Here is a 26,275-nt window from a genome sequence, read left to right on the forward strand (position 1 = left end):
TGAGCGTTTCCTGGGAGATCAATATCAGAATTCGGTGCACTACTGTAGCTTACTCTATAGCTTGGACCTTCAAATTGACGATGAAACACAGAAATAGCGTAAGGATTTAATACAAAAGGCGCAATGCCGATTTAAGAACAAGAAGAGTAAATCTTGTCATTGTTTATAGTTTGCTTTGAGCGTTTCCCTGGAGATCAGTATTAGATTCCGATACACGACTGCAGCTTTACTCAATCCCTAGGACCTTCACATTAACGATGAAACACAGAAACTGTTTTGGCATTAAATACAAAAGGCACAATGGCGATTTAAGTACAAGAAGAGTAAATCTTCTCATTGTTTGTGATTTGCTTTAAGCGTTTCCTGGGAGATCAGTATTAGATTCTGATGCACTATTGCAGCTTTATCCCTTGGACCTTCAAATTGGCAATGAAACACATAAATTGCGTCAGGATTTCATTCAAAAGTCACAATACCGATTTAAGTGCAAGAAGAGTAAATCTTCTCATTGTTTGTGGTTTGCTTTGAGCGTTTCCTGGGGGATTAGGTTTAGTTTCCGATGCACTACTGCAGCTTTACTCTATCCCTTGGACCTTCACATTGACGAGGAAACACAGAATTTGCGTCGGGATTTAATACAAAGTGCACAATGCCGACTTAAGTACAAGAAGAGTAAATCTTCTCATTGTTTGTGGTTTGCTATGAGCGATTCCTGGGGGATCAATATTAGATTCCGATGCACTACTGCAGCTCCACTCTATCCCTTGGACCTTCCCATTGACGATGAAACACAGAAATTGCGTCGGGATTCAATACAAAATGCTCAATGCCGACTTAAGTACAAGAAGAGTAACTGTTCTCAATGTTTGTGGTTTTCTTTGAGCGATTCCTGGGAGATAAGTATTGGATTCCGCTGCACTACTGCAGCTTTACTCTAGCGCTTGGACCTACACATTGACGATGTAACACAGAAATGGCGTCGGGATCTAATACAAAAGGCACAATGCCGACATAAATACATGAAGAGTAAATCTTCTCATTGTTTGTGGTTTGTTTTGAGCGTTTCCTGGGAGATCAGTATTAGATTCCGATGCACTACTGCAGCATTCCTTTATTCCTTGGACCACCACATCGACGATGAAACACAGAAATTGCGTCGGGATTTAATACAATAGGCAGAATGCCGACTTAAGTACAAGAAGAGTAATTCTTCTCATTGTTTGTGGTTTTCTTTGAGCGTTTCCTGGCAGATCAGTATTACCTTCCGGTGCACTACTGAAGCTTTACTCCATCCCGTGGACCTTCAAATTGACGAGGAAACAAAGAAATAGCGTTGGGATTTAATACAAAAGGCACAATGCCGACTTAAAAACGAGAAGAGTATATCTTCTCATTGTTTGTGGTTTGGTTTGAGCGTTTCCTGGGAGATAAGTATTGGATTCCGATGCACTTCTGCAGCTTTACTCTATCCCTTGGACCTTCACATTGACGATGAAACACAGAAATTGCGTCGGGATTTAATACAAAAGGCACAAGCCCAATTCAGGGACAAGATGAGAAAATCTTCTCATTGTTCGTGGTTTTCTTGGAGCGTTCCCTGGGAGATCAGTATTAGATTCCGATGAACTACTGCAGCTTTACTCTATCCCTTGTAACTTCACATCGGCGATGAAACATAGAAAATACGTCGGGATTAACCTCAAACGGCACAATGTCAACTTAAGGACAGAAGAGTAAATCTTCTCATTGTTTCTGGTTTGCTTGGAGCGTTTCCTGGGAGATCAGTATTAGATTCCAATGCCCTACTGCAGCTTTACCCTATCCGTTGGATCTTCGCATTGACGATGAAACACAGAAATTGCGTTGGGATTTAATACAAAAGGCACAGTGCCGACTTAAGTACAAGAAGAGTAAATGTTCTCATTATTTGTGTTTTGGTATGAGCGTTTTCTGGGAGACAAGTATTAGATTCCGATGCACTACTGCAGATTTACTCATTCGCTTTGGCCTTCACATTGACGATAAAACACAGAAATTACGTCGGGAATTAATGCAAAAGGCACAATGCTGACTTAAGTACAATAAGAGTAAATCTTCTCATTGTTTGTTGTTTGCTTTGAGCGTTTCCTGGGAGATCAGTATTACATTCCGATGCACTACTGCAGCGTTATCCCTTGGACCTTCACATTGACGATGAAACACAGAAATTGGGTCGGGATCTAATACAAAAGGCACAATGCCGACTTAAGTACAAGAAGTGTATATCTTCTCATTGTTTGTGATTTGCTTTGAGCGTATCCTGGGAGATCAGTATTAGATTCCGATGCACTACTGCTACATTACTCTATCCCTTGGACCTTCACATTGACGGTGAAACCCAGAAATTGCGTCGGGATTTGATACAAAGGGCAAAATGCCAACTTAAATTCAAGAAGAGTAAAACTTCTCATTGTTTGTGGGTCCGTTTGAGCGTTTCCTCGGAGATAAGTATTGGATTCCGATGCACTATGCTCGCTTTACTCTATCCCTAGGAACTTCACATTGACGATGAAACACAGAAATTGCGTTGGGATTTAATATAAAAGGCAGAATGCCGACTTAAGTGTAAGAAGAGTACATCTTCTTATTGTTTGTGTTTTACTTTGAGCGTTTCCTGGGAGATCAGTATTAGATTCCGATGCACTACTGCAGCTTTACTCCATGTCCTGGATCTTCACATTGCGATGAAACACGGATTTTGCGTCGGAATTTAACACAAGAGGCACAATGCCGACTTCAGTACAAGAAGAGTAGTTCTTCTCATTGTTTGTCGTTTGCTTTGAGCGTTCCCTGCGGGATCAGTATTAGATTCCGATGCACTAATGCAGCTTTACTCTATCCCTTGGACCTTCACATTGACGATGAAACACAGAAATTGCGTCGGAATTTAATACAAAACGCGCAATGCCGACTTCAGTGTAAGAATAGTAAATCTTCTCATTGTTACTGGTTTGCTTTGAGCGTTTTCTGGGAGATCAGTATTATATTCCGATTTAGTACTGCAGCTTTACTCTATCCATTGGACATTCAAATTGACGATGAAACACAGTAAAAAGGTCGGGAGTTAATAGAAATGGCAAAATGACGACATAAATTCAAGAAAAGTAAATCTTCTCATTTTTTGTGGTTTGCTTTGAGCGTTTCCTGGGGGATCAGTATTGGATTCCGATGCACTTCTGCAGCTTTACTCTGTCCCTTGGACCTTCACATTGACCATGAAACACAGAAATTGCGTCGGGATTTAATACAAACGGCACAGTGAGGACTTAAGTACAAGCAGAATAAATTTTCCCATTGTCTCTGGTTTGCTTTGATCGTTTCCTGGGGGATCAGTATTAGATTCCGATGCACTACTGCAGCTTTACTCTATCACTTGGACCTTCACATTGACGATGAAACACAGAAATTGCGTCGGGATTTAATGCAAAACGCGCAATATGGACTTAAGTTTAAGAAGAGTAAATATTCTCATTGTTTGTGGTTTGTGTTGAGCGTTTCCTGGGAGATCAGCTTTAGATTGCGATGCTCTTCTGCCGCTTTATTCTATCCCTTGGGCCTTCACATTGACGATGAAACACAGAAATTGTGTCGGTATTTTATACAAAAGGCACAATGCCGACTTAAGTACGAGAAGACTAAATCTTCTCATTGTTTCTGGTTTGCTTTGAGCGTTTTCTGGGATATCAGTATTAAATTCCGATGCAGTACTGCAGATTTAGTCTATCCCTTAAACCTTCATATTGACGATGAAACACTGAAATTGCGTCGGGATGTAATACAAAAGGCAGAATGCCGACATACGTACAAGAAGAGTAGAACTTCTCATTGTTTCTGGTTTGCTTTGAACGTTTCCTGGGAGATAAGTAATAGATTCTGACGCACTGTTGCAGCTTTACTCTATCCCTTGAAGCTTCACATTGACGATGAAAGACAGAAATTGCGTTGCGATATAATTCAAAAGGCACAATGCCGACTTAACTACAAGAAGAGGAAATCCTCTCATTGTTTGTGGTTTGCTTTGAGCGTTTCCTGGGAGATCCGTACTAGACTCCGATGCACTACTGCAGCTTTATCCGTTGGACCTTCAAATTGACGATGAAACACAGATATTGCGTCGGTATTTTATACAAAGTGCAGAATGCCGACTTAAGTACAAGAAGAGTAAATCTTCTCATTGTTTGTGGTTTGTTTTGAACGTTTCCTGGGAGATAAGTATTAGATTCCGATGCACTACTGCAGCTTTACTCTATCCCTTGTAGCTTGACATTGACGATGAAACACAGATATTGCGTCGGGATTTAATACAAAAGGCACAATGCCGACTTAAGTACAAGAGGAGTAAATTTTCCCATTGTTTCTGGATTGCTTTGAGCGTTTCTTGGGGGATCAGTATTAGATTCCGAAGCACTACTGCAGCATTACTCTATCCCTTGGACCTTTACATTGACGATGAGACACAGATATTGCGTCGGGATTTAATACAAAAGGCGCAGTGCCGACTTAAGTACAAGAAGAGTATATCTTCTCATTGTTTGTGGTTCGCTTTGAGCGTTTCCTGGGAGATCAGTATTAGATTCCGATGCACTACTGCAGCTTTACTCTATGCCTAGGACCTTCGCATTGACGATGAAAGACAGAAATTGCATCGGGATTTAATACGAAAAGCACAAAGCCGATGTAATCTCCCCACGGAAAATTACCCTCTACCACGCAATAATAAATAATGGTCAACCAAATCATCCACATGTATTTACGTTTGAAAAGTATGTGATCAGATTTTCTAGTAATATATGCGCCGACAGCTCGTCGGCGCCAAGGTATTTTTCTAGTACGTTTATTCTTTGGAACAACAGAGGTACAGAAATGTATGCTCCATAGTTATTATAGAGAGAGAGAGAGGAAGAGCTTCGGATGTATTGGTTGGAAGATTGTCGGATTGCTAAAGGAGATTTATTTACTCTTCTTCGGGCTAAAGCGAGCTAGGATAGTTTGTGCCGCTACCGTGATAGATAAAGAGAAAGAAAAACCTGTAAAAGAAAATTACATGAGACTTGGAACCAACAGAAAACGGAACATGTACGGAAATGGATTCAATATACAATTTTCCTCAGAAATAAGGTTTGTGACCATTTTATTCTTGAGTGAATGACGAACGAGTTCTCTGTCTGAACCATTGATGATTGTCTGGGCCCTGTAATTAATTGGGAAGTTTCAGCTGTGACGAAGAGAGCCTGCAATCTCTGAGTTTTTTGAAATCGTCCAAAAAGGCTTCGTCCACATCTGAAATTTTAGATCTGTCGTAAACTGAACAAATTGTTCAATCGATCGATTTTCCCAACTGAATGCAGCGCTTAATAATAATAACAAATGTAAAGATCTTTTCTAGCAAGCCAGCCGCTGAATATTAAGACGAAGGGCTCCACCAGAGATTCGACTAGGCTGATTTCACGTAAATAATATATTTAAACTGTACGCAGATAAAGGAGAGAGAGAGAGAGAGAGTGAGAGAGAGAGAGAGTGAGAGAATCCTCCATTAGCATAATTGTTTCTCTGTCTTTTCACGGATCAGCCTAACTAGAAAACACGAAGCCCTGACTTTATTGTACCGCTTTATGTGTGAGAGGGAAAGAGCGATAAAGGCGACAGATACACTTCTTTACAGACAAAACATTACACCAAGTTAGAGGCAAGCTGCATTCACATAGACTTTCATCATTTACAAAAGCAGAGTAGAATTCATTATAATGGCCAATCCGTGACAGGACACGTTTTTGGACGTTGTTAAAATAATTTTGTTCTCTGTTTCATGTAAACTACGACGAGACAACTTAACTTGGAAAAGAGAAGAAATACTCGCAGGCAAATTAAGTGGATCTACAAATAAATGCAGCACGCTGGGCGCAGAAAAAAGGCCAGATCTATAATTTTTTATTAAAGCTTGCTAGTATTGAGGAAGTAGACGTAGATTTGAACATTTACTAATTGTGTTGATGCAAGACGTAGTTTGATTGATCTGCCCTAGTTGCATTTACCTGTATAAGTACTATAAGAAAGTAGCCACAGAAGTATTCTTGTGTGAAGGGAGATTATACATATTGACTGTAGAACATTTATATGGTTTTAACTAGGGCAATGTTTACGATGAGTCAAGCAGAGCAGAGCAACACGCAACAGCCTTCAGCTGTGAGCACGGATAATAGTGATGTAGTAAGAAGTGTTGTAGAACCGATCGCTACAGATAGTGCAATAGAACGCCCGGTAGACACGGCTGGAAATGTAACAGCAAGTATGCAACATGGAGTAGATCCATTAGTAATTATCATGAGACAGATGCAGATGATAACTGAGAGCATGAATAATATGAAAACCGATATTAATGCGAAGTTAGCCTCAGTTACCGAGGGGCAAAATGATTTGAATGCGAAATTAGCCTCAGTTACTGAGGGGCAGGAAAATCTGAAAGCTGAGATTAAGCAGCAGTTACATGACAGTTTTTCCGAATTAGAGCAGCGGATAGAGGCGAAGACAAAGGAACTTAAAGATCAGGCCGAAGAGACAGAACGAAAATTAACTGCACAAATAGAATTGGTTAAAGCTCAATGTGAGGAATCTACTCAACGCCTACGTGTAGAAATGAAGGAGTATGTGGCTATTAAGATAGATACCGTACGGGAACAGGTGGAAATGTTTCCGCAATTAGTAAAAAAGCAAGATGCCATGTCATGTGCAATTGCACAACTTCCTGAATTGGCACGTACACAGACGAACGTAAAGGAAAGTGTTGAACATCTGACCGAACGACAAGACGTTATAGACCAACAAATTAATGTATTAATGGGTAAATTATCCGAAATCACATTAGAAAACAAAAGGTTAATGTGTGAAAACGTTGAGCAAAATGTTAAAGCAGCATTCCAGAGTCTATGCGGCAAACAGGAAGAGAATTTGTTTGCGAAAGGACTTGAGGAAGTGCCACAGCAGTTAGGTGCTGATTTCGAGCATTGGAAACAAACGATAGAAGAGTCGATACGCGTTTCACAACAAGGCTCAGAACAAATGAATACCGGCCAGCAGCAGAAGTTGGCAGCGTCTGTAGAGCCAGTTACTGCACATTCGCACACGATACCGACTTGTGTGAGTAACTCGAATATTAAATTGCCACGAGCTAGTTGTTCGCGTGAAGTTTTATCTGACGGAGATTACGAAAGCCTTTGCCATGCCGAAGAAAAAACGATAAAGCATCGGCAATTCCAGGTTTTTAACACTGACAAAAGGGGGTCCATCCGATTGTTTTTATCCGAAGTTTTAGAGGAGTGCTACCCAGAAATTGGTCGGAGTGGCAGAAAATCAGTTTCGTGACTGGGTATATACAAGGTTCGGGGACGATCTGGGCCTCGGACATGACTTCTGTTTGCTCGACATATGACGATTTTGAGAAAGCGTTTTTAGCAAATTTCTGGTCGGAAGGGGTACAGGAACGCCTAAGGCAGGAGGTGCTCTACCCAGAGCCTTTCTCTTTTTCGAAAGGAAGCCTTAGGAAGTATTTTGAAAAATATATAAACAAAACTAGATATTGGGACAGACCTATGCCTTTGCCAGACATAATAAACATACTTAAGGCAAGATTACCAACTAACATCCGGAATCAATTAATTTACGGGAACGATAAAGACTTGGAGTCGTTCCTCACGACATTAGATCATATAGACATTATAGAAGAGTGCAACCAGAAAGCCCGTAACAACAGATTCCAATATAGGGAGATAGAACCTCCGCCAAATGGTAGGCAAGGGAACGCACAGAGATCGATAAATAGTGGAGAAACCCCTCAAAATCTCAATAATAATACCGGCAATAGTCTTGCGAGGGGCTATCCAAGGAACAACAGGAATGGGAAACGATACAATCCCGTATGGGGAAACGAAAGGAATTTCAGACCGCAAGCCTGGAACAATAACAGTAATAGAAAGTGGAATCAACCGGGGGGAATAGATTCAAATAACCAACATCAGTGGGGACGGACATCTACGAATCAACCGGTAATTACCGAAGTGATGGACGATGTCAACCACCAGGCGAATCAAAATCCAACAAACTTGTAAGGACCCACTCGTGCCCCGGAGGAGCGGTCAACAATTGGTTGAGGGGCAACAGGATATGTGTACCCATGCTAACGTATAATGATGGACGATTACAGGCAGATGAATTGACCGAGGACTTAGAACTCCAAGATGAGGATAAGGAACAGGTGGCAGTAGCTGAAGTGCAAGTCATTTTGGAGACTGTACCTATAGTGCCGGTTTTGGACACAGCTGCAACCACGAATGTTATTTCGGAGGCTCTATTCAACAAGATCAGAAATATAAGACGAGTACCAATTTTTCCAGTTCAAAATTGCAGAATAATAGGCGCCGTTGGGGCTAGATCGGCTAATGTAAAAGTGCAGTCACTACTTAGTGTAGAAGTCGGAAATGTAGCAATATTAAGCACATTCCTTGTTGTAAAAAATTTGGTGGTAAACTGCATTATAGGAGTCGACAGCCTACGTCAATACGGATGCAGAATAGATTTTAAAACAGGAAAAATTTGGTTAAATGTAAATAAACAAGAAATTGAGTTGGACTTGTTGAAAAAGGAAAGCCTTACCAGAAAATATAATAGTGGGATCAGTGTGCAAGTAATCAGGACTGCATAAAACTCTAAACAGCACGTAAATAATGAGTTCCAAGTCAAAGGAGACTTCGGTCAATTAGTGTATGAGAAGTTAAATGAATCCGACTGCATTATTGAAGAGCAGAAGAAGCAGCTCAAAGAATTATTATTAGTGTATGAAAACGTGTTTGACGAAAGGCCAGGAGTTATTAAGGGATACATATGCCATCTCTACGTTAAGCCACACGAAACGTATTGTAGAACTTTCTATCCTGTTCCCTGGAGGTTAAAGGCTCAAGTTCAAAAAGAAATAGATCGCATGTTGAAATGGGGTTTGATCGAACCCTCTACAAGCCCATACTGCTCCCCGTTGTTGGTCGTGCCAAAAGCAAAATGAACGCTCGTAAAAAACATAACAATAAACTGTGTGTGTAGTGATAGAAACCTTTAAATTGAAATAGTTAATCAGTGACATAGAGTATAGAAATAGTGACTAACTATTATTATCGAGTGTTGTAAAGAAGATAGTGGAGATAGGCTTCACCTGTGGTTTGGGTGAACATAGAACTTTAGCATTGCTAATGTCATCAAGAATGATTAAGGATCTATCTGACCTTCAAGAAGAATGAAATGTTTCCCGCAAATGACGCGGAATAATCAAAAGAGGTTCCGAGTGAATATTCATATATAATCTCATGTGAACGCTTACATGTGTAAACGTGTGAAGGGATGTGTTGTGGTAGTGAATCGTGAGTGACGGTTAACGCCGCAAAGATAATTTCCCGCGCAAAACAGTTGACGTCGGCGCGAGAATTAAAATCGATATAGACGATACAGATATGCTTTGTAAGAGACTCGCACCAAACGCGAGGATAAACTGATTCATGTTGAACTCTAAAAGGAATAGGTGTTATAATTAGAAGTTAAGAGTTTTTAATTAATTAATGAATGATTAAAGAAAGTAATATTCATAGATTCAGTAGTAATTTAATGGTTCGTGTTCGTTTGGGAATTTTGTGTGAAAAATCCATTTCCATATATGAGCATGGATGAACACCGTATGAATCAGAGAGTAATTGAAAGAAGCGAATCCGCATTCCTCAATGCTAATAACTTTTACATTTCAGCACTCAAGCAAAGAAATATATGTATTTAGAATATAAAGTTTTGAGTATAGCTAAATTATATGACTTATCAAGGAAATATGGATGATGTCTTGGTATAAAATGAACTACACTTTCCATTATTCGATGATTTGAATCCAAAATCTATAGTAAGTTACATGAATCCTTTAAATTACGAAGAACAAGTCAGTGATAGAAAATGTGTTAGAACTTTTGGACTTATAAGCACAAGTGGGAAGGCAAAGTCAAAAGGAGTATTCGAAAGGGAGTAAATCGGATGATGCTTTTGGCAACATCATTAGTTAATGGTTGAATTCCTTGAAGTACGTCGTAACAAAAAAGATCCATGAAGCCATAAGGATTTTGCTTTCAAAAAGGAGAATCCTGGATGGTGCAACCTAATCAGTTCTCTTACAGGAAGAGTTTTCCTTTTGGTCATTGCTAATTCTTTTGGAATGAATGTTGCATGTGAATTCAAGTATCCTTGTTCCTTCTACTCTTCCCATTGTGGGCCGCGTAGAAGATCAACTACAGAGGGGGCCGCGTAGAAGACCGACTACAAATGTGGACGTCAGGGACACGCAAGACCCGGGGAAGTTTAGCACCGCAAGATATTGTACCAGGAGCAAGATTGTAAAACGAGAATTCACGTTATTTATTGTAAAACGTTTTTTTTTTTTGCTAGAGGCACAAACCACTCTTCTCCAAATCGTGATACAAATTGATCCCTGTCTTTCCTTTAGATATCTATTTCAAAATTATATTTTTTTTTCTTCTATAGGCTTTCCTGTCTTCTATGTACCGTCGGCAGTGGGTCTAGGCTTAAGAGGTTTTCCAAGGTTTCCCTGCTTAAGAAAGTTACCGAATGGGTAGACCCTGACATCAGTTCATGAAAGATCATCTTCCTTGGCTGTGCACAGCAAATATAACACCTAGATGCACGTAAAAGCAATAGAGCCGCGGTACCGGTCTCTTCATTTCTTCTGTCTTCAACATTTCTTTTCTTCATCTGTCTCAAATATAGTATTCTTTTTCAGTCGGAGGACTGACAATCATCACTTCCGGGTTATCCACGCTAATAGATAGCTCGCGAAGTGTGTTCGGTGAATCAAAATTGAGCTCACAAACTTCGCTCGCTGCGAGGGGCATTGTAATCTCCCCACAGAAAATTACCCTCTACCACGCAATAATTAATAATGGTCAACCAAATCATCCACATGTATTTACGTTTGAAAAGTATCTGATCAGATTTTCTAGTAATATATGCGCCGACAGCTCGTCGACGCCAAGGTATTTTTCTAGTACATTTATTCTTTGGAACAACAGAGGTACAGAAATGTATGCTCCATGGTTATTATAGAGAGAGAGAGAAGAACAGCTTCGGAAGTATTGGTTGGAAGATTGTCGGATTGCTAAAGGAGATTTATTTACTCTTCTTCACGCTAAAGCGAGCTAGGAAAGTTTGTGCCGCTAGCGTGATAGATAAAGAGAAAGAAAAACCTGTAAAAGAAAATTACATGAGACTTGGAACCAACAGAAAACGGAACATGTACGGAAATGGATTCAATATACAATTTTCCTCAGAAATAAGGTTTGTGACCATTTTATTCTAGAGTGAATGACGAATGAGTTCTCTGTCTGAACCATTGATGATTGTCTGGGCCCTGTAATTATTTGGGAAGTTTCAGCTGTGACGAAGAGAGCCTGCAATCTCTGAGTTTTTTGAAATCGTCCAAAATGGCTTCGTCCACATCTGAAATTCTACATCTGTCGTAAACTGAACAAATTGTTCAAACGATCGATTTTCCCAACTGAATGCAGCGCTTAATAATAATAACAAATGTAAAGATCTTTACTAGCAAGCCAGACGCTGAATATTTAGACGAAGGGCTCCACCAGAGATTCGACTAGGTTGATTTCACATAAATAATATATTTAAACTGTACACAGATAAAGGAGAGAGAGAGAGAGAGAAAGAGAGAGAGAGAGAGAGAGAGAGAGAGAGAGAGTGAGAGAATCCTCCATTAGCATAATTGATCCTCTGTCTTTTCACGGATCAGCCTAACTAGAAAACACGAAGCCCTGACTTTATTGTACCGATTTATGTGTGAGAGGGAAAGAGCGATAAAGGCGACAGATACACTTCTTTACAGACAAAACATTACACCAAGTTAGAGGCAAGCTGCATTCACATAGACTTTCATCATTTACAAAAGCAGAGTAGAATTCATTATACCGACTAAAGTATAAGAAGAGTAAATCTTCTCATTGTTCTTGGTTTGCTTTGAGCATTTCCTGGGAGATCAGTATTAGATTCCGATGCACTACTGCAGCTTTACTCTATCCCATGGAACTTCACATTGACGATGAAACACAGAAATTGCGTCGGGAATTAATACAAAAGGCACAATGACGACTTAAGTAGAAGAAGAGTAAATCTTCTCTTTGTTTGTGGTTTGCTTTGAGCGTTTCCTGGGAGATCAGTATTAGATTCCGATGCACTACTGCAGCTTTAATCTATGACTTGGACCTTCACATGGACGATGAAACAAAGAAATTGCGTCGGCATTAAATACAAAAGGCACAATGCCGACTTCAGTACAAGAAGAGTAAATCTTCTCATTGTTTGTGGTTTGCTTTGAGCGTTTCCTGGGAGATCAGTATTAGATTCCGATGCACTACTGCAGCTTTACTCTATGCCTTGGAGCTTCACATTGACGATGAAACACAGAAATTGCGTCTGCATTAAATACAAAAGGCACAATGCCGACTTCTGTACAAGAAGAGTAAATCTTCTCATTGTTTGTGATTTGCTTTGAGCGTTTCCTGTGAGATCAGTATTAGCTTCCGACGCACTGCTGCAGCTTTAGTCTATCCCTTGGACCTTCACATTGACGATGAAACAGAGAAATTTCGTCGGGATATAATACAAAAGGCACAATGCCGACTTAAGTACACGAAGAGTAAATCTTCTCATTGTTTCTGGTTTGCTTTGAGCGTTTCCTGAGAGATCAGTATTAGATTCCGACGCACTGCTGCAGCTTTACTCTATCCCTTAAACCTTCACATTGACGATGAAAGACAGAAATTGCTTTGGGATTTATTTCAAAAGGCACAATGCTGACTTAAGTACAAGAAGAATAAATTTTCTCATTGTTTGTGGTTTGCTTTGAGCGTTTCCTGGGAGATCAGTTTTAGATTCCGATGCACTACGGCAGCTTTACTCTATCCCTTGGACCTTCACATTGACGATGAAACACAGAAATTGCGTCGGGATTTAATACAAATGGCACAATGCCGACTCAAGTACAAGAAGAGTAAATCTTCTCATTCTTTGTGGTTTGCTTTCAGCGTTTCCTGGGAGATCAGTATTAGATTCCGATACACAATTGCAGCTTTACTCTGTCCCTTGGACCTTCACATTAACGATGAAACACAGAAATTGCGTCGGGATTTAATACAAAAGGCACAATGCCGACTTAATTATAAGAAGAGTAATTCTTCTCATTGGTTGTGGTATGATTTGTGTGTTTACTGGGAGATCAGTATTAGATTCCGATGCACTACTGCAGCTTTATTCTATCCGTTGGACCCTCACATTGATGATGAAACACAGAAATTGCGTCGGGATATAATACAAAAGGCACAATGATGACTCAAGTACAAGATGAGTAAATCTTTTCATTGTTTGTTTTTTGGTTTGAGCGTTACCTGAGAGATAAGAATTAGATTCCGAAGCGCTACTGCAGCTTTACTCTATCGTTTGGTCCTAGACATTGACGATGAAACAAAGAAATTGCGTCGGGATTTAATACAAAAGGCACAATGACGACTTGAGTACAAGAAGAGTAAATCTTCTCATTAATTGTGGTTTGCTTTGAGCGTTTCCTGGGAGATCAGTATTAGATTCCGATGCACTGCTTCAGCTATACTCAATCCATTGGGATTTCACATTGACGATGAAATACACAAATTGCGTCTGGATTTAATACAAAAGGCACAATGCCATCTAAAGTACAAGAAGAGTAAATCTTGTCCTTGTTGGTGGTTTGCTTTGAGCGTTTCCTGGGAGATCAGTATTAGATTCCGTTGCACTACTGCAGCCTTACTCAATCCCTAGGAACTTCACATTGACGATGAAACACAGAAATTGCTTCGGGATTTAATGCAAAAGGCACAATGACGACTTAAGTACAAGAAGAGTAAATCTTCTCATTGTTTGTGGTTTGCTTTGAGCGTTTCCTGGGAGATCAGTATTAGATTCCGAGGCACGACAGCTGCTTTACTCTATTCCTTGGACCTTCACATTGACGATGTGACACAGATATTGCGTCGGGATTTAATACAAAAGGCACAATGCCGACTCCAGTACAAGAGGAGTATATCTTCTCATTGTTTGTGGTTTGCTTTGAGCGTTTCCTGGGAGATCAGTATTAGATTCCGTTGCTCTACTGCAGCCTTACTCTATCCCTTGGACCTTCACATTGACGATGAAACACAGAAATTGCGTCGGGATTAAATACAAAAAGCACAATGCCGACTTAAGTACAAGAAGAGTAAATCTTCTCATTGTTTGTCGTTTGCTTTGTGCGTTTCCTGGGGGATCAGTATTAGATTCCGATGAACTACTGCATCTTTACTTTATCACTAGGCCCTTCATATTGACGATGAAACACAGAAATTGCGTTGGGATGTAATACAAAAGGCACATTGCCGACTTAAGTACAAGAAGAGTAAATCTTCTCATTGTTTGTTGTTTGCTTTGAGCGTTTCCTGAGGGATCAGTATTAGATTCCGATGCACTACTGCAGCTTTACTCTATCCCTAGGACATTCACATTGACGATGTAACACACAAATTGCGTCGGGATTTAATACAAAAGGCACAATGCCGACTTAAGTACAAGAAGAGTATATCTTCTCATTGTTTGTGATTTGCTTTGAGCGTTTCCTGGGAGATCAGTATTAGATTCCGATGCTCTACTGCAGCTTTACTCTATCCCTTAGACCTTCACATTGACGATGAAACATAGAAATTGCCATGGGATATAATACAAAACGCGCAATGCCGACTTAAGTGCAAGAAGAGTAAATCTTCTAATTGTTTGTTGTTTGCTTTGAGCGTTTCCTGGGGGATCAGTATTAGATTCCGATGCACTACTGCAGGATTACTGTATCCCTTTTACGTTCACATTCACGATGAAACACGGAAATTACGTCGGGATTTAATACAAAAGGAAAAATGCCGGCTTAAGTGCAAGAACAGTAAATCTTCTCATTGTTTCTGGTTTGCTTTGATCGTTTTCTATGAGATCAGTATTAGATTTCAATGCACTACTCCAGCTTAACTCTATCCTTTGCACCTTCACATTCAATATAAAAGGCACAATGCCGACTTAAGTACAAGAAGAGTAAATATTCTCAATGTTTGTGGTTAACTTTAAGCGTTTTTTTTTGTGAGAGAAGTACTAGATTCCGATGCACTACTGCAGCTTTACTCTATCCCTTTGACCTACACATTGACGGTGAAACACAGAAATTGCGTCGGGAATAAAAACAAAAAGCACAATGCCGACTTAAGAACAAGAAGAGTAAATCTTCTCATTGTTTGTGATTTGCTTTGAGCGTTTCCTCTGAGATCAGTATTAGCTTCCGACGCACTACTGCAGCTTTAGTCTATCCGTTGGACCTTCACATTGACGATGAAACAGAGAAATTGCGTCGGGATAGTATTCAAAAGGCGCAATGCCGACTTAAGTACAAGAAGAGTAAATCTTCTCATTGTTTGTTGTTTGCTTTGAGCGTTTATTGGGGGATCAGTATTAGATTCCGATGCACTACTGCATCTATACTTTATCCCTAGGAACTTCATATTGACGATGAAACACAGAAGTTGCGTCGGGATTTAATGCAAAAGGCACAACGACGACTTAAGTACAAGAAGAGTAAATCTTCTCATTATTTGTGGTTTGCTTTGAGCGTTTCCTGGGAGATCAGTATTAGATTCCGATGCACTACTTCAGCTATACTCAATCCCTTGTGACTTCACATTGACGATGAAATACACAAATTGCGTCTGGATTTAATACAAAAGGCACAATCCCATCTTAAGTACAAGAAGAGTAAATCTTGTCCTTGTTTGTGGTTTGCTTTGAGCGTTTCCTGGGAGATGAGTATTAGATTCCGTTGCACTACTGCAGCTTTACTCTATTCCTTGGACCTTCACATTGACGATGTAACACAGAAATTGCGTCGGGATTTAATACAAAAGGCACAATGCCGACTTAAGTACAAGAAGAGTATATCTTCTCATTGTTTGTGATTTGCTTTGTGCGTTTCCTGGGAGATAAGTATTAGATTCCGATGCACTACTGCAGCTTTACTCTATCCCTTGGACCTACACATTGACGATGAAACACAGAAATTGCGTCGGGATTAAATACAAAAAGCACAATGCCGACTTAAGTACAAGAAGAGTAAATCTACTCATTGTTAGTGATTTGCTTTGAGCGTTTCCTGTGAGATCAGTATTAGCTTCCGACGCACTGCTGCAGCTTTAGTCTATCCGTTGGACCTTCACATTGACGATGAAACAGAGAAATTGCGTCGGGATATAATACAAAAGGCGCAATGCCGACTTAAGTACAAGAAGAGTAAATCTTCTCATTGTTTGTTGTTTGCTTTGAGCGTTTCCTGGGGGATCAGTATTAGATTCCGATGCACTACTGCATCTTTACTTTATCCCTACGACCTTCATATAGACGATGAAACACAGAAATCACGTCGGGATGTAATACAAAAGGCACAACGCCGACTTAAGTTCAAGAAGTGTAAATCTTCTCATTGTTTGTTGTTTGCTTTGAGCGTTTCCTGGGGGATCAGTATTAGATTCCGATGCACTGCAGCTTTACTCTATCCCTAGGATTTTCACATTGACGATGTAACACAGAAATTGCGTCGGGATTTAATACAAAAGGCACAATGCCGACTTAAGTACAAGAAGAGTATATCTTCTCAATGTTTGTGGTTCGCTTTAAGCGTTTCCTGTGAGATAAGTATTAGATTCCGATGCACTACTGCAGCTTTACTCTATCCCTTGGACCTACACATTGACGATGAAACACAGATATTGCGACGAGATTTAATACATAAGGCACAGTGCCGACCAAAGTACAAGAAGAGTAAATCTTCTCATTGTTTGTGGTTTGCTTTGAGCATTTCCGGGGAGATCAGTATTTGATTCCGATGCACTACTGCAGCTTTACTCTATCCCTAGGACCTTCATATTGACGATGATTCACAGAAATTGCGTCGGGATGTAATACAAAAGGCTCAATGCCGACTTAAGTACAAGAAGAGTAAGTCTTCTCATTGTTTCTGGTTTGCTTTGAGCGTTTCCTGGGAGATCAGTATTAGATTCCGACGCACTGCTGCAGCTTTACTCTATCACTTAAACCTTCACATTGACGATGAAGCACAGAAATTGCGTTGGGATTTATTTCAAATGGCACAACGCCGACTTAAGTACAAGTAGAGTAAATCTTCTCATTGTTTGTGGTTTGCTTTGAACGTTTCCTGGATATCAGTTTTAGATTCCGATGCACTACGGCAGCTTCACTCTATCCCTCGGACCTTCACATTGCTGATGAAACACAGAAATTGCGTCGGCATTTAATACAAAAGGCACAATGATGACTCAAGTAGAAGAAGAGTAAATCTTCTCATTGTTTGTGGTTTGCTTTGAGCGTTTCCTGGGGGATCAGTATTAGATTCCGATGCACTACTGCAGCTTTACTCTATTCCTTGGACCTTCACATTGACGATGTGACACAGATATTGCGTCGGGATTTAATACAAAAGGCACAATGCCGACTCCAGTACAAGAGGAGTATATCTTCTCATTGTTTGTGGTTTGCTTTGAGCGTTTCCTGGGAGATCAGTATTAGATTCCGTTGCTCTACTGCAGCCTTACTCTATCCCTTGGACCTTCACATTGACGATGAAACACAGAAATTGCGTCGGGATTAAATACAAAAAGCACAATGCCGACTTAAGTACAAGAAGAGTAAATCTTCTCATTGTTTGTGATTTGCTCTGAGCGTTTCCTGTGAGATCACTATTAGCTTCCGATGCACTGCTGCAGCTTCAGTCTATTCGTTGGACCTTCACATTGACGATGAAACAGAGAAATTGCGTCGGGATATAATACAAAAGGCGCAATGCCGACTTAAGTACAAGAAGAGTAAATCTTCTCATTGTTTGTCGTTTGCTTTGAGCGTTTCCTGGGGGATCAGTATTAGATTCCGATGAACTACTGCATCTTTACTTTATCACTAGGCCCTTCATATTGACGATGAAACACAGAAATTGCGTTGGGATGTAATACAAAAGGCACATTGCCGACTTAAGTACAAGAAGAGTAAATCTTCTCATTGTTTGTTGTTTGCTTTGAGCGTTTCCTGAGGGATCAGTATTAGATTCCGATGCACTACTGCAGCTTTACTCTATCCCTAGGACATTCACATTGACGATGTAACACACAAATTGCGTCGGGATTTAATACAAAAGGCACAATGCCGACTTAAGTACAAGAAGAGTATATCTTCTCATTGTTTGTGATTTGCTTTGAGCGTTTCCTGGGAGATCAGTATTAGATTCCGATGCTCTACTGCAGCTTTACTCTATCCCTTAGACCTTCACATTGACGATGAAACATAGAAATTGCCATGGGATATAATACAAAACGCGCAATGCCGACTTAAGTGCAAGAAGAGTAAATCTTCTAATTGTTTGTTGTTTGCTTTGAGCGTTTCCTGGGGGATCAGTATTAGATTCCGATGCACTACTGCAGGATTACTGTATCCCTTTTACGTTCACATTCACGATGAAACACGGAAATTACGTCGGGATTTAATACAAAAGGAAAAATGCCGGCTTAAGTGCAAGAACAGTAAATCTTCTCATTGTTCGTGGTTTGGTTTTAGCATTTAGTGAGAGATAAGTATTAGATTCCGATGCACTACTGCAGCTTTACTCCATCCCTTGGACCTTCAAATTGACGATGAAACACAGAAATTGCGTCGGGATTCAATATAAAAGGCACAATGCCGACTTAAGTACAAGAAGAGTAAATATTCCCATTGTTTGTGGTTTGCTTAAAAGCGTTTCCTGTGATATAAGTATTAGATTCCGATGCACTACTGCAGCTTTACTCTATCCCTTGGACCTACACATTGACGATGAAACACAGAAAATGCGTCGGAATTAAATACAAAAAGCACAATGCCGACTTAAGTACAAGAAGAATAAATCTGCTCATTGTTTGTGATTTGCTTTGAGCGTTTCCTGTGAGATCAGTAATAGCCTCCGACGCACTGCTGCAGCTTTAGTCTATCCGTTGGACCTTCACATTGACGATGAAACAGAGAAATTGCGTCGGGATATAATACAAAACGCGCAATGCCGACTTAAGTACAAGAAGAGTAAATCTTCTCATTGTTTGTTGTTTGCTTTGAGCGTTTCCTGGGGGATCAGTATTAGATTTCGATGCACTACTGCATCTTTACATTATCCCTAGGACCTTTATATTGACGATGAAACACAGAAATTGAATCGGGATGTAATACAAAAGGCACAATGCCGACTTAAGTACAAGAAGAGTAAGTCTTCCCATTGTTTGTTGTTTGCTTTGAGCGCTTCCTGGGGGATCAGTATTAGATTCCGATGCACTACTGCATAATTACTCTATCACTTGGAACTTCACATTGACTATGAAACACAGAAATTGCGTCGGGATTTAATATAATAGGCACAATGCCGACTTAAGTCCAAGAAGAGTAAATATTCCCATTGTTTGTGGTTTGCTTAAAAGCGTTTCCTGTGATATAAGTATTAGATTCCGATGCACTACTGCAGCTTTACTCTATCCCTTGGACCTACACATTGACGATGAAACACAGAAAATGCGTCGGAATTAAATACAAAAAGCACAATGCCGACTTAAGTACAAGAAGAATAAATCTGCTCATTGTTTGTGATTTGCTTTGAGCGTTTCCTGTGAGATCAGTATTAGCTTCCGACGCACTGCTGCAGCTTTAGTCTATCCCTTGGACCTTCACCTTGACGATGAAACAGAGAAATTGCGTCGGGAAATAATACAAAAGGCGCAATGCCGACTTAAGTACGAGAAGAGTAAATCTTCACATTGTTTGTGGTTTGCTTTGAGCGTTTCCTGGGGGATCAGTATTAGATTCCGATGCACTACTGCATCTATACTGTATCCCTAGGAACGTCATATTGACGATGAAACAGAGGAATTGCGTCGGGATATAATACAAAAAGCACAATGCCTACTTAAGTACAAGAGGAGTAAATCTTCTCATCGTTTGTGGTTTGCTTTGATCGTTTCCTTTGAGATGAGTATTAGATTCCGATGCACTACTGCATAATTACTCTACCACTTGGAACTTCACATTGACTATGAAACACAGAAATTGCGTCGGGATTTAATATAATAGGCACAATGCCGACATAAGTACAAGAAGAGTAAATCTTCTCATTGTTCGTGGTTTGGTTTTAGCATTTAGTGGGAGATAAGTATTAGATTCCGATGCACTACGGCAGCTTTACTCCATCCCTTGGACCTTCAAATTGACGATGAAACACAGAAATTGCGTCGGGATTCAATATAAAAGGCACAATGCCGACTTAAGTACAAGAAGGGTAAATATTCTCATTGTTTGTGGTAAGCTTAAAAGCGTTTCCTGTGATATAAGTATTAGATTCCGATGCACTACTGCAGCTTTACTCTATCCCTTGGACCTACACATTGACGATGAAACACAGAAAATGCGTCGGAATTAAATACAAAAAGCACAATGCCGACTTAAGTACAAGAAGAATAAATCTGCTCATTGTTTGTGATTTGCTTTGAGCGTTTCCTGTGAGATCAGTAATAGCCTCCGACGCACTGCTGCAGCATTAGTCTATGCGTTGGACCTTCACATTGACGATGAAACAGAGAAATTGCGTCGGGATATAATACAAAAGGCGCAATGCCGACTTAAGTACAAGAAGAGTAAATCTTCTCATTGTTTGTTGTTTGCTTTGAGCGTTTCCTGGGGGATCAGTATTAGATTCCGATGCCCTACTGCATCTTTACTTTATCCCTAGGACCTTCATATTGACGATGAAACACAGAAATTGCGGCGGGATGTAATACAAAAGGCACAATGCCGACTTAAGTACAAGAAGAGTAAATCTTCTCATTGCTTGTTGTTTGCTTTGAGCGTTTCCTGGGGGATCAGTATTAGATTCCGATGCACTACTGCAGCTTTATTCTATCCGTTGGACCTACACATTGACGATGATACACAGAAATTGCGTCGGGATTAAATAGAAAAAGCACAACGTCGACTTAAGTACAAGAAGAGTAAATCTACTCATTGTTTGTGATTTGCTTTGAGCGTTTCCTGTGAGATCAGTATTAGCTTCCGAAGCACTGCTGCAGCTCTAGTCTATTCGTTGGACCTTCACATTGACGATGAAACAGAGAAATTGCGTCGGGATATAATACAAAAGGCGCAATGCCGACTTAAGTACAAGAAGAGTAAATCTTCTCATTGTTTGTTGTTTGCTTTGAGCGTTTCCTGGGGGATCAGTATTAGATTCCGATGCACTACTGCATCTTTACTCTATCCCTAGGACCTTCATATAGACGATGAAACACAGAAATCGCGTCGGGATGTAATACAAAAGGCACAATGCAGACTTAAGTACAAGAAGTGTAAATCTTCTCATTGTTTGTTGTTTGCTTTGAGCGTTTCCTGGGGGATCAGTATTAGATTCCGATGCACTACTGCAGCTTTACTCTATCCCTAGGACTTTCACATTGACGATGTAACACAGAAATTGCGTCGGGATTTAATACAAAAGGCACAATGCCGACTTAAGTACAAGAAGAGTATATCTTCTCAATGTTTGTGGTTCGCTTTGAGCGTTTCCTGTGAGATAAGTATTAGATTCCGATGCACTACGGCAGCTTTACTCCATCCCTTGGACCTTCAAATTGACGATGAAACACAGAAATTGCGTCGGGATTCAATATAAAAGGCACAATGCCGACTTAAGTACAAGAAGGGTAAATATTCTCATTGTTTGTGGTTTGCTTAAAAGCGTTTCCTGTGAAATAAGTATTAGATTCCGATGCACTACTGCAGCTTTACTCTATCCCTTGGACCTACACATTGACGATGAAACACAGAAAATGCGTCGGAATTAAATACAAAAAGCACAATGCCGACTTAAGTACAAGAAGAATAAATCTGCTCATTGTTTGTGATTTGCTTTGAGCGTTTCCTGTGAGATCAGTAATAGCCTCCGACGCACTGCTGCAGCATTACTCTATCCCTTGGACCTACACATTGACGATGAAACACAGATATTGCGTCGAGATTTAATACAAAAGGCACAATGCCGACCAAAGTACAAGAAGAGTAAATCTTCTCATTGTTTGTGGCTTGCTTTGGGCGTTTCCGGGGAGATCAGTATTTGATTCCGCTGCACTACTGCCGCTTTACTCTATCCCTAGGACCTTCATATTGACGATGAATCACAGAAATTGCATCGGGATGTAATACAAAAAGGCACAATGTCGACTGAAGTACAAGAGGAGTAAATCTTCTCATTGTCTCTGGTTTGCTTTGAGCGTTTCCTGGGAGATCAGTATTAGATTCCGACGCACTGCTGCAGCTTTACTCTATCCCTTAAACCTTCACATTGATGATGAAACACAGAAATTGCGTTGGGATTTATTTCAAATGGCACAACGCCGACTTAAGTACAAGTAGAGTAAATCTGTTTGTGGTTTGCTTTGAGCGTTTCCTGGATATCAGTTTTAGATTCCGATGCACTACGGCAGCTTTACTCTATCCCTCAGACCTTCACATTGACGATGAAACACAGAAATTGCATCGGGATTTAATACAAAAGGCACAATGATGACTCAAGTAGAAGAAGAGTTAATCTTCTCATTGTTTGTGGTTAGCTTTGGGCGTTTTCTGCGAGATCAGTATTAGATTCCGATGCACTACTGCAGCTTTATTCTATCTGTTGGACCTTTCCCATTGACGATGAAACACAGAAATTGCGTCCGGATATAATACAAAAGGCACAATGATGACTTAGGTATAAGAAGAGTAAATCTTCTCATTGTTTGTGGTTTGCTTTGAGCGTATCCTGGGAGATCAGTATTAGATTCCGATGCATTGCTGCAGCTTTACTCTATCCCTTGGAACTTCACATTGACGATGAAACACAGAAATTGCGTCGGGATTTAATACAAAAGCCTTAATGCCGACTTAAGTACAAGAAGAGTAAATTTTCCCATTGTTTGTGGTTTGCTTTGATCGTTTCCTTTGAGATCAGTATTAGATTCCGATGCACTACTGCATGACTACTCTATCGCTTGGAAATTCACATTGATTATGAAACTCAGATATTGGGTCGGGATTCAATACAAAATGCACAATGCCGACCTAAGCACTAGAAGAGGAAATCACCTCATTGTTTGTGGTTTGGTTTGAGCGTTTCCTGATAGATAAGTACTAGATTCCGATACACTACTGCAGCTTTACTCTATCCCTTGGAACTTGACATTGACGATGAAAAACAGAAATTGCGTAGGGATTTAATACAAAAGGCACAATGCCGACTTAAGTACAGGATGAGTAAATCATCTCATTGATTGTGGTTTGCTTTGAGCGTATCCTGGGGGATCAGTATTACATTCGGATGCACTATGGCAGCTTTACTCTATCCCTTGGACCTTCACATTGACGACGAAACACAGAAATTGCGTCGGGATTTAATACAAAAGGCACAAAGAAGACTTAAGTACAAGAAGAGTAAATCTTTTCATTGTTTGTTTTTTGGTTTGAACGTTTCCTGAGAGATAAGAATTAGATTCCGATGCGCTACTGCAGCTTTCCTCTATCGTTTGGTCCAACACATTGACGATGAAACAAAGAAATTGCGTCGGGATTTAATACAAAAGGCACAATGCCGACTTAAGTACAAGAAGAGTAATTCTTGCAATTTTTTTTCTGGATTGCTTTGAGCGTTTCCTGGGGGATCAGTATTAATTTCCGATGAACTACTGCAGCATTACTCTATCCCTTGGACCTTTTCATTGACGATGAGACACAAAAATTGCGTCGATATTCAGTACAAAAGGCACAAGCCGTCTTATGTATAAGAAAAGCAAATTTTCTCACTATCTGTGGTTTGCTTTGAGCGTTTCCTGGGAGATCAGTATTAGATTCCGATGCACTACTGCAGCTTTACTCTATCCCTTGGAACTTCACATTGACGATGAAACACAGAAATTGCATCGGGATTTAATACAAATAGCACAAAACCGACTTAAGTATAAGAAAAGTAAATCTTCTCATTGTTCGTGGTTTGCTTTGAGCGTTTCCAGGCAGATCGGTAATAGATTCCGATGCACTACTGCAGCTTTACTCTATCCCTTGGAACTTCACATTTACGATGAAACACAGAAGTTGCGTCGGGATTTAATACAAAAGGCACAATGACTACTTAAGTACAAGAAGAGTAAATCTTCTCACTATCTGTGGTTTGCTATGAGCGTTTCCTGGGAGATCAGTATTAGATTCCGATGCACTACTTCACCTATACATAATCCCTTGGGACTTCACATTGACGATGAAATATACAAATTGCGTCTGGATTTAATACAAAAGAAACAATGCCGACTTAAGTACAAGAAGAGTATATCTTCTCATTGTTTGTGATTTGCTTTGAGCGTTTCCTGGGAGATCAGTATTAGATTCCAATGCTCTACTGCAGCTTCCTCTATCCCTTGGACCTTCACATTGACGATGAAACACAGAAATTGCGTCGGGATTAAATACAAAAAGCACAATGCCGATTTAAGTACAAGAAGAGTAAATCTTCTCATTGTTTGTGATTTGCTTAGAGCGTTTCCTGTGAGATCAGTATTAGATTCCGACGCACTGCTGCAGCTTTAGTCTATCCCTTGGACCTTCACATTGACGATGAAACACAGAAATTGCGTCGGGATTTAATACAATAGGCACAATGCCGACTTAAGTACAAGAAGAGTAAATCTTCTCATTGTTCGTCGTTTGGTTTGAGCATTTAGTGGTTGATAAGTATTAGATTCCGATGCACTACTGCAGCTTTACACCATCCCTTGGACCTTCAAATTGACGATGAAACACAGAAATTGCGTCGGGATTCAATATAAAAGGCACAATGCCGACTTAAGTACAAGATGAGTAAATATTCTCATTGTTTGTGCTTTGCTTAAAAGCGTTTCCTGTGAGATAAGTATTAGATTTCGATGCACTACTGCAGCTTTAATCTATCCCTTGGACATACACATTGACGATGAAACACAGAAATTGCGTCGGGATTAAATACAAAAAGCACAATGCCGACTTAAGTACAAGAAGAGTAAATCTACTCATTGTTTGTGATTTGTTTTGAGCGTTTCCTGTGAGATCAGTATTAGCTTCCGACGCACTGCTGCAGCTTTAGTCTATCCGTTGGACCTTCACATTGACGATGAAACAGAGAAATTGCGTCGGGATATAATACGAAAGGCGCAATGCCGACTTAAGTACAAGAAGAGTAAATATTCTCATTGTTTGTTGTTTGCTTTGAGCGTTTCCTGGGGGATCAGTATTATATTCCGATGCACTACTGCATCTTTACTTTATCCCTAGGACCTTCATATTGACGAAAAAACACAGAAATTGCGTCGGGATGTAATACAAAAGGCACAATGCCGACTTAAGTACAAGAAGAGTAAATCTTCCCTTTGTTTGTTGTTTGCTTTGAGCGTTTCCTGGGGGATCAGTATTAGATTCCGATGCACTACCGCAGCTTTACTCTATCCCTAGGACTTTCACATTGACGATGTAACACAGAAATTGCGTCGAGATTTAATACAAAAGGCACAATGCCGACTTAAGTACAAGAAGAGTATATCTTCTCAATGTTTGTGGTTCGCTTTAAGCGTTTCCTGTGAGAGAAGTATTAGATTCCGATGCACTGCTGCAGCTTTACTCTATCCCTTGGAACTACACATTGACGATGAAACACAGATATTGCGTCGAGATTTAATACATAAGGCACAGTGCCGACCAAAGTACAAGAAGAGTAAATCTACTCATTGTTTGTGATTTGTTTTGAGCGTTTCCTGTGAGATCAGTATTAGCTTCCGACGCACTGCTGCAGCTTTAGTATATCCGTTGGACCTTCACATTGACGATGAAACACAGAAATTACGTCAGGATATAATACAAAAGTCACAACGATGACTTAGGTATAAGAAGAGTAAATCTTCTCATTGTTTGTGGTTTGCTTTGCTCGTTTCCTGGGAGATCAGTATTAGATTCCGATGCATTACTGCAG

The sequence above is a fragment of the Schistocerca piceifrons genome, chromosome 3 (assembly GCF_021461385.2).
Source record: "Schistocerca piceifrons isolate TAMUIC-IGC-003096 chromosome 3, iqSchPice1.1, whole genome shotgun sequence".
NCBI lineage: Eukaryota > Metazoa > Arthropoda > Insecta > Orthoptera > Acrididae > Schistocerca > Schistocerca piceifrons.